The following is a 14463-nucleotide window of genomic DNA, read 5'->3' as shown; positions in this document are numbered from 1 at the left end:
CCTTTGTTGGTGAAAGTTCTTGGTCATTGTTTTTGTCTTTCTCCTGTTGCTGGATCTTATCTGTGTTATCCGTTCCACCACAGGTGGGCTTAATTTCTGAGGCTCGGCAGTGACTCAGCCAAGCTGGGCTGTTGGCAGCAGAGTCTCTTTTGTCCCCCTGTGTTGTTTCAGGAGTCCTCTTGACCCAGGCTCCTCCTGCCCTCCTGTTTCTGTTCTGTCTCAGGCTTTTGGTGGCTTTCGCCCTTCCTCTCCTTTCTTCTCTTTCTCTCCTCCTCCTCTCAGGCTTGCTCCTCTGTCTGATGTCATGTAGGAGGTCAGCCTCCTTGTTTGTTTTTCTCTGACAGTCCCATGTTGTACATTGACAAGGGCAACACTGCAAACAGGTCAGTGTGTTTCCCATTGCAGCTCCATGTTCAGACTGAGAAGCAGATGAATACAACTGTCGTCTTCAAGACTCTTTGAGTGACATCATCGGCGCCATGGTAACACGGTCTTCTGTGATGTCACATGCTTAGAAATCTTGATCCAACATTTAATGGAGAGATTGTAATGAGTTTTTCAAACTTTCCCTTATGCCTTATTTGTGTTTTTCCACCTTTTCTTTCATGTAAACACATTTCTGTATATTTTAGAACGTGTATGTTTCTGTAGTGGTGGTATTATATTCTGTCCAGTAGTTTGGTATTGTGGAGTTGGAGATATTATTTGGCAATAAATCTGACAGTGCTGCAATTCTGACTGTATATACAGTAGGAAGCCTTTGATCTGAAAGTTTTTAGTAAATTGCATATATTTACATAAGTATGCCTTTGCTGACTTTTTGTAATTTATATACAGTACTTTAGATCTTGGTAGTTGTGGTACTGCTCTTGCCCAGTTCTCCTCTTCCCTCACTTCATACAGACACCATGTCTCCTGGAAAGACGTCTCCTTACTCTTTCTCCACTGGAGTCCCTTAGGCCTCTGTCCTGGGCTCCCTACTGTTTTCTCTCTGCTCTTCTCTAATGTCAGTGTGCCACACACTTCCAGAATGCATTTATATTTCAAAAAGTGTTCTGTTTCCAGGAATCTGTTGAACCTTTTTCTCAGTAAAGCAGCTGATTTATTTTTCTCCCTACAGGGGGCGCAAACTCTTCTGCTTTTCACCCAGCCCGAGAGCATCAGTCTTCAGGCAGTGTTTGTTCTTGGACAGGTAAGCCAGCGGCTTCATCGTGATGTATGATGTCTGAGTCCATTCAAATTATTACATTGAGTTGTTTGAGTTTGTTTGCAAGTTTATTCTTTCATTGCAGTCCCTGGATATAGTACTATATAGTACTGTATATAGTAAAGTCTGAAGTATATTTTGCATAGAATCTATCTCTGTCAACACATACTAGATATTTGTCTCGTCAGGGCCCTAAAGAGTAGCTCATGGTCGCCCTCAAAGAGTTTAGTCTTAACTTTTGTCTTTTTCTATTGTTCTGGATGAATATCAGTCAACCTCTTGGTCATTAGAGCTGTGAATGTTGGATTATGTTGTAGGCAGGTTTGTGGACTGTTTTTCATCTGTCTGCCGTTGCATGAGACCCATTAGCATGTTTCTTTGGAAACAAGATGTTATCAAAGATGAATTTTTTGGCTTATCAGTTTTTAGACTTAAATGGGGAGTATAATTTGAAAATGCTCAAATGTTTGGTAAAAATGTTAAAATGAAGAGTATGAGTACAAGGATACTTTACAATCAATGCAGAAGGATACAGCTGAGAGAGCTCGTCTTATGTTGGTGTGCCACACACATCCAGAGTCAATTTTTATTTCAAAAAGCATTCAGTTTCCAGGAATCTGTTGAACCTTTTTCTCAGTAGAGTCTGATTTATTTTTCTCCCTACAGGGGGCGCAAACTCTTCTGTTTTTCACCCAGCACGAGAGCATCAGTCTTCAGGCAGTGTTTGTTCTTGGACAGGTAAGCCAGCGGCTTAATTGTGATGTATGATGTCTGAGTCCATTCGAATTATTGCATTGAGTTGTTTTAGTTTGTTTGCAAGTTTGTTTCCTTGCAGACTCAACTGTTGTCAGCATGTAGGGTCCAAGGGATTGTAAAGGATGAACTCTCTTTATTTTCTATCCATTTCATGAACATCGAATGAGGGAAAATGTTGAGAGTTTTACACCTTTAGTAAATCTTGCGCATTTTCTGTTTTAAATTCAGGTTGATTAGTAATATGTTTTAAGGAAGGAACATTCTCTAGAGCACATCTATGAAATTTCTATCACATTGAAAAAGTATGGCTGTGACGTTCATCAGGTTGAGTTATTGTTCTCATTGTATCATTTCACTTATTGTAGGGCTGTAATATTACTGATACACTGTAAATTAGAGTCCAAAAAGCTGTTGATGGGTATTGGTGAAAGCATAACGTATGGTTATACGTAGGAAAGTATTGTCAATGTTTTTCTTATAATTTGCTTAGTATTATTAGATTATTTAAATTTTAAATAATATTAGAGAAGCATGTTGGTCCTGGAATAGTGAAAGTCCATGAGGTAGATACTGTATCGTGTTGAATTGAAGAATTGACTAAAGTCTGCCTTTATATATTTACAGATACAAAAATCCATGTGTCACACCAGGCTGTAGAGATCTCTTCATTTTTGAAGTATAGTCTCTGCAGACACATCTTTTTTAAGGACAAGCTTGATATGTGAAAGTGAATGAGTCAGGTTCCCAGGAATCATTCCTAACCTGTGGTGGTATCTTCTACATTTCTGAATCAAAATGCATTAAGGGTTTTAGTTGTAGAAATAAGGGAATCTCAGCTCTTGTTGCTTATTGTAAATTTATTGCAAGTGCTGCACGAGAGCTGCGTCCAGCTCGTCTTGAGTTTCCATGGTGCACTGTCACTGTCTGAGTGTCTTTTTGTTTGTTCACTGTCTGTGTGGGTGGAGGGGCGTGCCTGGGGGCAGGGTGTGATCCTTTCAGGGCAGGTGGACCATCTGTCTACTCGTCTGGCCTTCATCTGACTGTTCAAGGCAACTTATGTCTGAATGAAGCTGAAATTCAGTCTCTCTCAAAAAAATTAAAGGGGTTAAATGAAAAGGTAGGACATAAAATTGGACAGGAATTTGACAGAGAGGGTAAAATTCAGACTCTTGAGCAAAATTGAGAAATGCGAGCAGGCAGTGGTTTTGATTGAACAGCAAAAACGTGAGTCAGGAAAGAAAAAGGCACAACTAGAGAACAGTATAGATGAATTACATTTATAGTTGCAAAAGCTTACCTATACCAAAAAAAGTAAGTGCAGACAGGTGCGAATTATGAAAGGAAGTACGATTTGGATGCAGGTTTAGTGTGTTGGATGAGGGAGCTGAATAAGCAGGTGCAGTTCTGGGTGGTAGAATATGAAGTTTTGGAAATAGAATAGTGGGTCAGAATAATAACACATACAGGTTGAAAAAGCAAAATATAGCACAGTCTTATATGGATTTAGTACTTTACATGGGCGTTAGTGCACGGATGGCTTCTCAAGTAGTCACGACAGTTTGGGTAGATTGGTAGGTATCCAGCTAGACAGATTTCCAGGGCAGCGTTTTGGTACGTACAGCATATTGTGTTAGAAGCGAGACACATTTCTTTGCAGCATCTAATGGATAATTTACCCTTGCCATTGATGAGACCACTAAATACGGTCATAAATGTGAAACTGCAAGAATCTCTTTCCAGAACTGATTTCTTGTCTGAAATTGTAGATGGGATTGATGCCCTCAGTGAGGTAGACAAGGCTAGGATCAGAGTTATCAATGTCCTGTGGGTTGCATTTTACTGATAGACTGGCACATCCGGTCATTGTTACTGTTTCAGACATGAATGATTTTCGTTGGAGAAAAGGGAACAGTGTTAGTCTAGATTACATGCGCAGAACAGTTTGAGAGAGTGGTACAGTGAGATTGATTAGACCAGTTAGCCATCCACGAAAGAGGGTGGGTGAGGAGTGTTTAATTTGTACGGCTTAGATCTGTGTTGTTGAGCCAGAGAAAATCTGATGGTCTCCCTGGTTCCCTTTAATGGAAACCGGATCAATGCAATATTCCACAATGCAGGCAGAGTTTATTTTTGCGTGCCGAATTGCTGGATTTTGTGCTTTATATTCGTAATGAAAACAAACTAATAGAAGCAGTGTTTAGGAATTTGAGTGTATGTCAGTTTATTGTGGGATGCAGAGCACAGGGAATTATCTAAGTGACAGTGCCTTTTTGGAAAGCTCTGGGGAAGAAAGCATGTTTTATAAATGAATGCAAGGTAGAGGGAGCTCGTGTGTTAGCTGACAGAATGGTTGGCTGACAGCTGTAAGTTAGAGGTGAGGTACGCTTGTTTACAGACATAGAGGTAGATTCTGGACCTGTTCTGCAGAAGCTCCCAGAACTGAGGAGCCCAGAGTTTGAGGACATGACTAGGCAGGCTGTGGAGCTGATCCTTGCTAGTTTTGCAAAGGTGTGTTGTAGGATGGCAGCAGATCATTTGGAATATGGCGGGTATGATGAAGTGCCAGAGGAGCTGTATAGAAAACTGATATCTGCATCACCGTCAAGTGTAAGCTGTGAGAGGGGCTTTGGAACTTTGACAACTTCCTGTTAAGACCAGAACCACAACAAGAGCAGTGAGGGTATGATCATGTTCAAGGTGAACAGGTCTTGGCAGTGGCTTGCAAAAGTAGATTCTCAAACGACGGCAGACGGTTTCTCTCTAGCTAGAGCGTCTGTTAAAGAGCATAGGGAAGTTTCTGAGGAGGAAATAAAGGTGCAGCTGAGAAACTTAGATGAGGACAGCTATAGTTTAAGTGTTGTCATCAGGCCACAGAAAATACCAGGTACAGTACATCAGGAGAAGACAGAGATTATGTGGCACCGTCAGAACGTATTGTTGAAGAAAAGCCATAGTTTTAAAAGGAGGCTATTACACAGCAGCATGTTAAGGCTGGACTACTTTGCTTTGGAACTGTTAAGAATTTCAATGTTAACAAAACCAGAATATTTGATAGGAGAGAGAGTTAGCCTTTTGATGAGAGAGGCAGGAAGGTGTGGTACAAGGGCTCAGTGTTTAAAGTGAAACAAGGTAGGCAGGACTATATTTTTAAAATAAGATATGATGGATTTAGGAAAATGTGGTGGTTTAATTTGTGGAAAGATTACATGGACAGTTATTTAGAATTGGTTCCTGTTAGAGCAGAAGACTTTGAAGGCAAGAAAATAGAGCACTTTGTGAGCAGTGAAGGTGGGAGTGAGTGCTGGTGGCCAGGCAGGGTAGTGTGGGCAGATAGAACAGGAGGCTCCTTTGCTGTAGATTGCTGTGGACACAGAATGGTTAAACATGGGAACAGGTGAGGCAGGCAGAGGGAAGGGGGAGGCATCTTCCCACCTCTTTGACTAAAGAAAGTGTCAAAGAGAAATGGCTTGAGCAAAATATAGAGCTGAAAAAGTTTGGTGCGGTCTTCTCTGCTTTGAAGGTACACTCCTCTTGGATTAATTTTCACCTCGAACGTTTGCCCACCAGCTAAAACACAGAAGTAAACTGAAAACAAAATGTACAGTATCGATTACAAACATTAAAAAAACATATCTGCTTCATACTGTTATACTGTAGAGTATTAAAACACTCTGTGGTCACTACACTGTGAGTAATGCTGCCCACTAAACCTCTTTTCCACAGTTTCACGAAGGGCAAGGTCACGTAGCTGATTCACAGCTGGATACAATAACAATTCAGATATTTGTCAACATATTTACTAAAACTATCCATCTCAGTATTTATGCATAGTTAAAATATTTATGATGAAGGTGGAAGGCTGTGTACTTTTGTCTAACTGAGCAATCTTACTTTTATAAAACTTACAGACTTTTTAATGTTTAATGTTTAACATGCTGTAATACAGTTTAAAACGATTAAGTCCAAGCAGTATACAACTTAAATTCTTATCTCTATTAATATAACTATCAAGTGGTATTAAATAAATAAAACTTTTTTTTATAGATGGCACTTTTTTTTAATTTATAAAAAAAAATAAAAACAATTACAATCTAAGCTTTCCACATGTGATCCCATGAGGAAGTACAATTTGCTCCTGGTTTGTTTAACGATGGGATAAAAAATAAATCTAAAGGGTGAGAAAGCAATGCTTAAAGTTAATTAAGGGACTTAGAAGACAAAGATATTGATTTACTGTACCTGTACGTGTCATTGTCAGATTGTGAATCAATAAAGGCATTTAATTAAACACGCGTTTGCGATTTTAATCAAAATGGGGGACTCTGTATTATAAAAGTAAATGTAAAGGCCAAAAATAAATACACAGTGATAAATATGGCCGACATTAAAGGTTTTGTGCAAGCCGGCTTGCCAGCGTGGTGATGTCATTGCCTTTCCTGTGAATAGCAGATCTCACTGTAGCTCGACTGGCTGGTTCCCTGTTGGGTGATGCCGGAGGCCCTTGTTTGATCCCCCACCAGTGTAGGGCGTATACCCACGTGAGCCTGAAAATGCTACAATATTAATAATATCTTCTGTGGCGCATTAACATTGGAAAGTTCTTTTTTATAAGTGTATTCATCAGTTCACAGAGACATTCCTCCAGATCATCACAACATTATCCAATAATACTCTTCTTGTGTCTAATTTTTAGTTTAGCAGGATTTGAACTACAGTATATGAACATAATTATATCATTATCAATTTCTTTAGATACATGATTCCATATTATATTCCCTATTAATCGAATTATAAAAATGTTTTTTTTTACGTCGATAACTAGTGTTAGTATTTGCAGAAAAGGTTAAAACATTAGAACTTTTTACAAAGTATATAAACTTGATTTAGTCAGAAGGAGCACGTAAAAACATTTCCAAAATAACCACAGTATGTAACCGAATGAAAGAGTTTGATGCTTAAACTGTTTAGGACAAAAGTGGAATACTGGTGTGTATTTTTTATTTAAACTACCAATACCAGCCATATACAGTTTACATAATATGTTATGTTCCTAAATCAATATCGTTTATGAGCATGTGAAAGGCATGGTGAATCGGAGATTCTCAAGACTTACTTTGTATGATTGGAAACAAGTACGTGATCGGATCAACGAAATGCTGTGGTGTTACTTTTTGTCAATGAAAAAATAAAGTATTTTCGTGTTGCAAGTTAAACTGATGCAGATGGTTACAAAGAAAGTGGATCACAGTCATACTGTGAGCTTATAGCCTGTCCAAGGTCATTCATTATTAATACTATTAGTAATATCTTCCGTAGAGACTTTGATGCATAAAATACTTCTGCATAATTAAAATATGATGAAGGTGGAAGGTTGTGTACTTTTGTTCAACTGAATAATCTTGCTTTTATAAAATATACCAACTTTTTAATGAATGATGATTAACATGCTGTAATACACAGTTTTAAATTAAAAGTCTAAAGAGTATACTACTTAAAATCTTAATTGAATAAAGATTGTCCCTCAGCAGTGACCGAGATTCGAAACTAGGAGTTTTCTGGCGACAGCTCAAATGCTGTACATGACAGGTTAAGCTTTATTAGCTCCACCTGGTAGTTTTACAAGGTGATTCCAGATACTATTATCATAACTGTGGTATGACGTGTTATGACCCGTTGTGTCGCACCACGCCTACTGCATTTTACTGCAGCTTACTCCGTGCATTTTGAATGGCTGCATCTGTACAAGCTCTAACGAGCAAGTGAACTACGTCAATGGCAGTAATGCACTGAGATAAAGCAGCATGGGACTGGGCAAAATATTATGCACAGACACGCATACAGTTCAGTATATAGCATTTGATTGCTATGTCGGATAAAACGGAATTTCAGATTATCGAAGGTCGGATAATTAAGACTGTACTGTATACACAAGTACTGTATGTGATTAAAAAGTCTTTTTGCTTGATTTTGTAATTGATATATTGTACCTTCACTTTTGTTTGCTATAATGTAGAGCTGCAGTGGGAAGGATGTCTAATAAAATATCATCATTTATCTTCTAAAACAGCAGCGTAGGGTTTCACCTCCCTGATCTGTTACACTTCTCTTAGTCTTCTGTTAAACATTTAAAGTACACAAATGACTTAACTGACACTGCATTGGTTAAATAATTGAAACATTTCAGCCTGATCACTTATTTTCTTCCACTTGATTGCCTTAATTTGTTCTGTGTTAGTTGTTTGGGGCAAAGGATTTTTGTTACATTTTTGACACCTGAAAAACATTGTTGTGCTTCTGTGGTATTATTCCATAAATCATAAACGCTTGTCCACTTTCAGATCTTCGAGTTACAGCTTGGGTGTGTGATGAAATCGTGTCCACAAAGCTTGATAACAGTGTCATCTCCAGTGTGTATTCCAGCCATCCACGCATCCTTGTACTCTCATTTTTGGAGTTTGTTGTCTCTGCAGCTGCTAGCAGTCAGCCATCTTCAGCTCCTACTCTGGCAAGGAAATGTGCAAGAAAGGCCTGTGTTCGGAGACTGAAATTCACAGGCTCCGTTTCCTTTTACCATTGCTGCAATATAATTGTAGCCTGGCAAAGAATAACCAGCACAGGACACAAATATATTTGTGGGGTTCTTTATTTTCAGGTAAGTATGGTGTCTGATCTGTTTTGTTAGTTTGGAAAGAATAAACAAAAGAAATGACCTAGAATGATATATGTAGCTACACAAAATATGGTAGTGGCTCTTCCACGCAACGCGTGTAGAAATAGGCCGCTCGCAGGTCACCTCTCAGCTCACTGAGAACATCACAACTCTCTTCAGCAATTGTGTTTTTTTTTCCACCTGTCACACACTGCTACTATGGTAGTCCCTACTGCACATGCACATTAATTAACTGGCAGGAACTAAGAGACACCGCTATCTAAGAGACAGCACCATCTAGTGGATTCAGCCATCACCACTAGGTCACATAATTCATTTTCAGTAAAATCTTCTGTCACCCTGTTGGACAGTTATGATAACCCTGTAAATGAAAAGCAGAAGAACACTTCAGATGTTTTAAAAGTCTTGCTCTGACTAGTCTTTTTAATCTACAATTCTACACTGGACTTCAATAAACAATATAGCTGCATAGTTGCAAATTCTGCTAAATTATTTAACATTTCTCCATGCGCCCAGATACTGTGTTCCTCTGTGTTTCTTACTTATAAAATATTGGATTGTTGAAAGATATGTTACTACTCGATTCCATCTCCAGTAAGAGTGTATTCAGCCTGACATTTTAAAGGATAAATAGATGTTTACTTCTGGAATTTCATGTATTTTTGTAAACTTCAGTAGGCCATCTTTTTGTTTGGTATTTGTCTCAATGTATTTCTTTGTACTGTATGTTTGGCTCTGTCAGCAGTGTTAATATGTGATAATGAAGACTAATGTTTCATGTTAAAATGTCTCAAAACACTAGGTGTGCATGCATGCATGGGGTGAAACCTGTCCTGTGTGCAGACATGTATGGAATACGGAGGAGCTACACGGAATTGCATTCACAAAGCCTTCTGGTATTTGAGGGGGTGAACCACAGCATATAACCCAGATACAGCGTATCACCAGATTACCTGTGGGCATTTACAGTAGGTGTTCCGTCACTGTTACAGGCTTACGGAACCTTTCCGGGCTCCTATGCTGTATAATACTGTTGGCCTCCTTTCAGAGAAAACTTCACTAGTCCCAAAACCCCCCACTTCTTCTTACGGAGGTGTCCAATCATTTCCTCTTCATAGCCTGCAAAACTACTCTTCGGTTTTCAAAGAAAAATGAAAGGAGGGCAGGAATGGGCATGTTCTCCTTAAACTTCTTTTCTCACCAAAATGACTTGTCCTTATCCATCTGGTACACTGGGCGCACTAAACTGGACGCACCCATGCGGTCTTCACTGCATTGGGAAGAAAATACTTCTCTCTACAGACCCTGGAGAATTCATATTAATCCAAGAACGTGACTTAAAAAAGAAGAAATGCTGTATCCACTATATTCATTATCCCTTTCTAACTTCCATACCTCTCTCTTTCTGTCTTGTGGATGAAGAGCTTGGACACTTGGTCGCTCATGACTGTTAATATCCCGACTTCTTCAGCTCCCGAGGAATGTCAAATTCCACACAGCCCCGATCGGATGAACTGCGTGTGAAATTACATTTCAAGGGAGGCACATCGGTTAATTAGGTGTCCCATTTATTGGCCTGGATTTATTGGCTTCAACCAAGCCTTAACTGCACTATCACACTGTGAATACATATTTTTGTATTTTTACTGCTATTGTTTTAGTCATAACTATGTGCATTCCAAAAGTTAAATCAATAGATCTGTTCCATCAAATACTGTTTTTCATTACTTTCACCTTTCAGCATTAATAAGGTAATTTTGTTTTCAGCCTTAACAGCCAGGTATGTTTTTTAGATGTTTCCTGAAATCTCCTGTTCAGCATTGTGCATGATGTTCAGTAAAATAAGACCTGTCTTACAGATTTGTAGGAATAAGGATGTGTCACATGACACGGGGCACGAGAGTTGGCAGTTGGTAAGCAGCATACCAGTTGACCGCAGCTCCCCGTGCAGCTTCGGTGTTTCACGTGTTTCTATGGGTGGTCATTTTGTGAGTTTTTTGTTACACGAGCGCAATGGAGAGGTTTTTAAATATGAGTAAAAAACATGAAGTGAAGGACACGGAGCCTAGTTCTACAGAGAAATGGAAATGCAAATACAGGAAGTATGACGACAGTTACTTGCTTTTCGGTTTCACGTGCACGATTGTGGACAATGTTCCTAGCCTAGGAGAACCCAGGAGCCTAGTGAAGCAGGAGTACCAAAAATAAGCAACAGAGCCCTGTGAATTCTGCTTCCTGTCGCAACCTCCTACCTTGGTGAGGCTGGGTTTTCAGCACTTGTGGTCATCAATTCCAAGCACAGATCAGATCAAGAATCAAGGTTGAGAAGGAGATGTGCGTTGCCGTTTCAGAAACACTACCCAGCTTCGATGAATTATGTAAGAAAAACAAGCCCACCCAACCCATTAAGAGGCACCAACAAAAAGACATTGTATTTCCTCCCCCTTTTAAAACATTAATGTTAAATGTGTACTTTTTCTAAAAGTCATTTTATTTGCATTTTACCAAGATGTTGACTTTTTTTTATTTTTTTCACATTCACATAATTTCAATAAAATGTTTTGTCAAGCATTTTTACTATTTTTATTTTGAGCTTTTACGAGTATTTTGGTTTTGAAAATGATTAAAAATAATAAAAATTGGATCACTTTGTTTTTATTGTGACCTATCGTTTCCTTCTCAAATTTATAATCTTTTGTAAAATATCGCACTGCCATAGAACTTATTTTTGAGACAGGGGAGGCCTGTGGAAAATTTGACAGGTGAAGGGAGGCACGGACCCAAAAATTTGGGAACCCCTGTTATAGCTCATTATCTGGGCTGTGTATTATGTAATACGGCTTTTCGTTCATCTTTATCAAGGGAGCCAATAATTATATTGCCTTTATTATTAACCATGTGTAGTATTACAGTGCGGTTTGGCATTAGCTCGTTGTCTGACCGAAAGGCGTTACAGGGGGTGATCAGGTCATCCCAGTCCATCATTGGAGTACTGCTCCCCTCTGTTGTGGACATTTTTACAAATCGCTATCTCAGGAAGGCTGGAAATATCAATAAGGACACCCGTCATCCCGGTTTCTCACTTTTCTCCCCCCTTCCCACTGGTATCCGTTACAGGAGCATAAAGGCACGAACCTCCAGATTCAGAACCAGTTTCTTCCCACAAGCTGTGAGATTGGTGAACTCTACCCCTACCACTGGCTCACACTGAGGTTTCTTATTCTCTTTTTGTATTAAGTTCTATGCTATTGAACTTGTTGCTGCTATTCTGTGTTTATGTTTTGGTGTCTTTGTTTCAGATCATACATGCAAATAAGCATTTCATTGCACTTGTGCATATGACAAATTGGTGGTGTTTGTGGACCCTGGCGTCATCCCAGTTAATTCCCGGGGGGGGGTAGAGGCAGCACACCTTAGGGACGGCTTTCTAGCCGGCCAGCAAGATACCTGTGTGGCCTTCCACTTGTCAGGGAAGTGCTGACGTACTCACAGAAGAGGAGAGTGAACCTAGAAGACCATGCTACAAGAGGTAGCCTCCCTACTGGATGCATAGTTCTTGTATTTTATCAGTAGATGTAGCATTTGTACACCAAGTTATTTTTTTTAATCTTGCACACTGCGTTTTTTTTAGGAGCTGGGAATACTACTATTTAGGAAGGCAATGCTATTTTTTTCCATGAATGTCAGTATTGTTGCCATGATGCAATATTTGCACTGGGAATCCAGCCCTGCCGTTGGACTGAATATACTCTGTTGTTTCAGCCTCCCCTCCTCTTCGCCCGGCTCTCCACCGTGGAAGTGGCCAAGTTTCTCTGAGGAACCTCGTTTCTCACAGCTGAGCTTTGAGTTTTTGCTTCATGGTGCGAGATTTTCTTTGACAGTAAGAGTTTTATTTCCCTCTCTCTACACACAATGCTTTCTCTTTGCTTAGGTTAATGTATCGTGCTTTTAGACATGAAAACAAAATTTGTTGGAGTAAGAATTTCCATCGAATTATCACATTTTGGTGCTGTGTGATTAAGATCAGAGTAAATCATATGAGTTGTTTGAATGCATCAAGTTTCTAGTTTTTTAGATGCTGGGCATGTGTAAAATGTGTTTATATTCATATACAGCCATGTATTATTACATATAATCATATACATGTATATTGTATTAAACCTAAGTGAACTATGACCAGTGTCAGTCACTTTTGCCGTGAATGAAACTTAAGGAAATCTGTTCAGGTGTTGGGTAATGACAAGTTTAATGTTTGTCTTCCCTTGGTGAAGACATTGTGATCTTGTAAAAGAAGCATTGTAATTACAAGGTCCTGTTACTGACACCATTGAGATATGCCATTGGCTGAAGAATATATTTACGGATGCAGAGTTCAAAGCATTCACTGGGGCATACACTATACAGAATCTGCTATTCTACACCCTGCTTTTTTAAATGTGTTAAATTGCCAGCTCCTTCAGAGGTGTCATGCGCATTGTACTGTAAATTGCAAGCGAGCCAGCGATCAGTTTCCTGAAGCTGACTGTGAATGATGATTCACAGATTTTAATATTTTTTAGCTCTTTCCGTTTTCTGTTTCAGTTATTTTTTAAATCTGAAACGAGGCCTTAAAACTCTTAGTTTCGCAGATACTGTTGGAAATGGGACAGTTTCTACTGTGTAGGACACATTACACGGTGTTTCCTAGGATTTTCAGTCTTAGCCTTCATTTCCATAACCGTCAGTTGTGTAGTGAGACACTCGGTTATAGTGCTCTTAATAGCCCCTACGACTCTCTGCGGCTCACTACGATAATATCAAACTCAAATCGTAGAGGTGGGCTCTTGGGTCTGCAACAGTCAACAGCCAATGAGTTGAGGAAGAATTTTAACATTTACCTTTTTAAAAGTGTATAAGATAGTGACTAGTTGGCTTTGAAAAATGCCTTTTACCCAGCAACAGTATGAAAGAACAATTGCAAGCATATTATTTTACTTTTTGATATTAATGCTACAACCGCAGAATGTCTAGTTCATTTCCCGCCTTTTATTTATATACTTCCTTTTGTCTGTATACAAGGTAAAACCGCTTCATAAGAAGAACGTGGTCAGTTACAAAGAAATGTTTGTAGAGAGAAAAACAACCCCTAATATGGAAACTTAGAGTGAGCTTTCCTGTGTGAATTTGCTGTAGAAAACTCATTTCATTTACCATCTCGGGGGAGTGGTTACTCACAGATCTGTATGAGAGGCTGCTCTCAGATCTGCATTATTATAATCTCCCCATGCACATGAATAAAGGACTCTGCTTGACCACACCGAACCTTAGTGAAGACTTTTCTTTGACAGAATGCTTATCCGTTAGTACAATGCACACACTGCCCACAAACAGTGAAGAACAACGGTGGCTGCGAGGAAAGAAGGAAAGCGAGTGTTTTGGACTGTGCAAATGGAGGAAAGGCTCGTCGAACTTTGAAGCTAGCACAGACGTCTGTTCGATGTTTCGTGTTTGTTGTTTTACTTTCGCGCGGTGCCCCTCTTCTTATTCCGGTGTGCTCCACGTTGATTGGCTTGCGGTACTTTCGCGGCGCAACACGAGATTCGGAACCGTGACGAAAAAGTCGTGAATCGTGTGATTAGTCACCCCCTGTGATTCCTAGTCGTATAATTCAACACCCTCTAGGACAGAAAGGGCAGCGAGATTCAGCCACTGCTGTCGTTAAATTTGACACGCTCTCCAACTAGAATTCACGTCGAGCCCTGAAGTGTGACAAAGGCTAAATTTAAATATCCTAGTTTTGTTTTATATCTCTGAAAAGATATACAGAAAATGTTTTGTAATATTTTCTATA

General features: G+C 39.4%; 1 long non-coding RNA gene across 2 annotated transcripts; it reads left to right on the top strand.

The window, feature by feature from the left end:
• Positions 1–8040: 8040 nt before the first annotated feature.
• Positions 8041–12614, top strand: LOC138241986 (uncharacterized). 2 transcript variants are annotated; one of them, XR_011191257.1, is made up of 5 exons: positions 8041–8615; positions 9436–11011; positions 11751–11845; positions 11933–12162; positions 12396–12614. It is a non-coding gene; the product is annotated as an uncharacterized lncRNA (long non-coding RNA). The 2 variants fall into 2 exon arrangements; XR_011191256.1 differs by having other exon boundaries at positions 8041–11011.
• Positions 12615–14463: the final 1849 nt, after the last annotated feature.

Source organism: Lepisosteus oculatus, chromosome 12, assembly GCF_040954835.1.
Source record: "Lepisosteus oculatus isolate fLepOcu1 chromosome 12, fLepOcu1.hap2, whole genome shotgun sequence".
NCBI classification, from domain to species: domain Eukaryota; kingdom Metazoa; phylum Chordata; class Actinopteri; order Semionotiformes; family Lepisosteidae; genus Lepisosteus; species Lepisosteus oculatus.
This window is presented reverse-complemented; position numbering and strand designations above follow the sequence as displayed.